At 34.3% G+C, this 4,220-nt stretch overlaps 1 protein-coding gene across 1 annotated transcript in view; it reads left to right on the forward strand.

Annotated features, from left to right (window-relative positions):
* LOC117109062 overlaps nucleotides 1-3,298 on the forward strand; it is a 10,291-nt gene extending 6,993 nt beyond the window's left edge. Inside the window, exon 3 of the mRNA XM_033251296.1 lies at nucleotides 1,684-3,298. The gene's annotated coding sequence lies outside the window, so the exon portion shown is untranslated. The remainder of the gene's footprint in view (nucleotides 1-1,683) is intronic.
* The last annotated feature ends 922 nt before the right edge of the window (nucleotides 3,299-4,220 follow it).

The following is a 4,220-nucleotide window of genomic DNA, read 5'->3' on the forward strand; positions in this document are numbered from 1 at the left end:
CCATGTAACGTCTTTTAACGTTGATAGAACAGATTAAATAAACAGATTGACACGGACTATAACTTCAACATCTTTATTCAACGTGCGGTCCTTGACAACGACCAGCGCCCTCTACATGACGTTCTTTAACATATCGTTACAGGCGTAACTTGCGCTCTTGAGACAAACTATTTCTTTACCAACCAAAGTCATATCACTCTTACGGGGATCGAGCTTTTAGTATTGCTGCTCCACGTATTTGGAACGCTTTGCCTTGCTCCGTCAAACACATTAGATCTTTAAATTTGTTTAAAAAAAACTTTAAAATTGCATCTCTTCACCGAGGCGTATAGACAACCTTGATGTTTCTCTGTTGAATTTATATTATTTATTTAAAATAAAACAAAAACAAACAAAAAACATGATACCACTTTTCTCTGTCGACGTAATGTTGCTCCTTTTGCATTGCACGGTAGTGGAGACCTGGGCTTACCCTGGGGTGGAAGGTGCTGATGCTCAAGGTACTGCCTTTGAGTATCTGCGCATACTTATATAGGGAGCAACATTGCCTCGATGGGATAATTGGTAAACGGATTTTGCTTGAAATTCCTTTGGGATTATATGGATTTTGTGGTTTAATTGACTATGCGCCTTGAGCACCATTGGTAAAGATGTGCGCTTTATAAATCTTTATTATTATTATTATTATTGTCCTAGGCCTAACGTAAGCTTAACATCCCCATATTTCCTAGTTTGGATTACAAAGCAACACAACATTACCAAATTAATAGGCTTACTTACGCTTAAATAAATATAATAATTAATACAACTTAGTTATGAAACAAATTATCCAAAATAATAATGGAAAGTTTATCACGTTGTATCTTTGGGGGAATAGGAATAGGAACGGCTACGTGGCAATAGAGAGATGCAAAACAGTGCCAAAAATATACCGTAACATGTTTAAAAAAAATGTTCTTCCAAATAATTTAATTCATGGTTTTTATAATTTAATAATAATGACTACAGATAAAAATATCAACATCGACTGACCCAAGTCTATAAACCTGTCTAATTAATTATTGAAGTGACCGTTGTCCGTTTCCTCCTGTTAACAACAGAAAGAACGGCTCCGTGCAATTTCCGATTCACGCATGATGTGAACAGCCTGTTACGGCGACAGCGACGATCGTTGGCGGAAAAGACAGGAACCCCAACTTGTTCCAGAAATGCATCTGCACTATGTAAAAAACTCCCTTCAACCAACTTTCTTCTGCACGCACCTCTAAATTTATTAACCAGTCGACTTGTCTTCTCCTTTATCGTGCTCTATTTGTTTCCCGCTTTGGTTACTGCTGCTCAGTCTCTGGGGCTCTAACTCCACCACAAATCTTTCTAGTAAGCTACAAAAAATCCTGAACAGAGCTATACGCATTACTCTCAAACTTCCTCCAATTACGCACCTTTCTGAAGAACATTTTCGAAAATTCAACCAGGGGAGAAGCACGTTAATGCTGGCGTATTCATATTCATTTATTACTTGAAACAAATGGATACAATTTAAATTGTTTAAACAAGTCGAACCGACAATTAGACGCGAAGATTAGCTTCGATGGATGGCCTGTAAACATCAAGAAATATAAGCACACGCATACATTTGCTCAACAATCGTAATTTTTAAATTGTATTGTTTCATTTCTTTAGGTAAAAAAAAATGTATGCAGTTAAAAAAGGATAACATACTTGTCGGCTACCTAGAGACAAGATAAAGCCATCAATATTTTTTCGAACCAACATCTGGAACGTACACCAACTAACACTAACTGGAGAAGCCAGAACTAACAGCATAGTAAATCACGGAACAGGAAGCATCTAATCAACACAGGGCATACTAATCCATTGATCTGGAAAGACAACAATTCCATCATATGACATCGGCATCACTAATACAATTGTTCATGAGGGAAACCCATACCTATCACAAAGGTAACAGTAAACCATCAACAACGACTTCATGATATCATCAGCAAATAAAATGACAGAACTAACAAAATAGGAGGAACAATCACAGCACAGGGTTATAAAATTAGAATGTAATAAATAAAATGGCAACTCATACTAAGTTATTAATTAAGAATGACAGTACCGGAATATTATTCCAATAGTAGGGAATATAATTGTCATATATAGTCATATAGTAATAAACTGATCAATTTAATATTTCGAATCAATTAACAATTATTGATAATGAAATAGATAGGATCTAAATAATGTGGAATCATTCAATATCTACCGTAATTGTAGTTATATTAGTCTCTAAAAGTAGGTATGTTTGTTTTCAATCAATATGATGTATTCTATACTGTTCTATCATTACTGCAGCAATAATTGTAGTTATAAGTAATAATCTGATCAATAGTATGTATTGTTTTAATTAAATTCGTATTCACTATTATGGAAATAAACTGGTCTTACTACCTTACATATCTCATTTCCTGTCATTAATAGAAGAAAATATAATTATAGTGACAATTCAGTTAAAACAGATAGAAAGATAAGATATTAAGATATTAAGCTGTACATGTTGTCAAAAGAATTTAATGAATTAAAGGCGTATAATATGTCCTGGGTGTGTCCTACCATTCAAATAAACAGACAGTAAACTGATGAAAGATTGAACAACTTTAGCAAAAGCTCAGATGAAAGACATATAGTAAAACTTTTCTCATTTAAAATAGAATATGCTTAAACTACTTTCAATTTACTTAATGGTAACGTGTAAATTGTATATATTTTTAAAAAGTTATTATTAATTGTTTTACGATAGATGTTAAATAAAAATGGGATGGATACCGGAAAACACTCTTAAGTAAGGGTAAAACAGGTTCAATTTCATACGAAAGTTAAATGGATTCCATGTCGATATATCAATATGTTTTTCATCAGTATGCCAAGGGTCATTGTATATGGCTGGCTGGTTTAGTTTGGCATGTATACTATTTCATGAAACAGCTGTCGATTAATTTAAACTGAAAATTATAAATAAAGCGAATTCAATTATTAAGAATATCCATCACCCACTACAGTATGAATGTCAACTGTCAATGTTTTGGCTCCTTTTTAATACATCCATGTGCAAAATATCACGATCCTTTAACTCGTTTGTTCCATGTTTTATCCGTATGTTAAATAACTATTAAGGCATGAGTATTGTGCATGTTAAACTTACATAATGTAAATGTATCATATTAGAGGTATATGCACTATATTGGTAGTTATAATTGAGTTTTCGAGAATTGAGCAGTCATATTAATAAATATAGAACTCTTTGTATTGGAATCATTTGTTTCTCGTTGATTACCGTGTTTCTGTAGCAAATAGAAGAACCTGGGTGGAAGGCAATATAACTATCTGTTGACTTCTTCGCGTAATTGGACATAATTTCGTCCAAAGCCGCGCCCTGCACAGTCCGGTCGTCGGTGCGAAGGCTAACTTCGAATACAGCACACTCCGCTACCTTAGAACATGATTGGTTCCTAAAGTGTTTTTGGGCCGCATTAATTCACACCCTACCCCGATTCCGGCTATACTCTTAGGCCAATGCGCATGCTCAGTGTTTAGTACTATTAATTACTTGTGATTTAAACACTTGTATTTACTAAGTGCTACACACCATTATGACCGTGACCTTAACATATAGCCCATTGAGAGGGCTTTCAGACACTCGCCTTGACAGCGAGAGGTTGCAGGTTCGAGGCCCGCCGGAGACGACTTTTTCTGCTAAAACGGAACTTTCATTGGTGACCTATGCTTGATACGATTTTTATATGTGTCTATATTTGAGCACTGCTATTAATTAATGATGATTTATACATTAATGTTTACTCAGTGCTAAACACCATTTATGATTACAGTATTTAAATAGGTTACTATTACCTAGCCCATTGAGGGCGTTCATTTGTAAGAGGAAGTTGAAGCGGTAATGATACTCGCTTTGATAACTGCTAAAATAGAACTTTCGTTGATGAGCTATGCTTGATACGCTATTTATGTGTTCCTATATTTGAGCACTGCTATTAATTACTTATGATTTATAAGTATACAATAATCATAAAAGGTGTCTAGCACTGAGTAAACATAAATATCTAAATCATAGGTAAGTAATGACAGTGCTAAAATATAGGAACATATAAGTAACGTATAAAGCACAGCCCATCAACGAAAGTTCCTTATTATTATTA

This window comes from Anneissia japonica, unplaced genomic scaffold (genome assembly GCF_011630105.1).
Source record: "Anneissia japonica isolate Jap-2015-1 unplaced genomic scaffold, ASM1163010v1 scaffold12406_len387984_cov155, whole genome shotgun sequence".
Classification (NCBI taxonomy): domain Eukaryota; kingdom Metazoa; phylum Echinodermata; class Crinoidea; order Comatulida; family Comatulidae; genus Anneissia; species Anneissia japonica.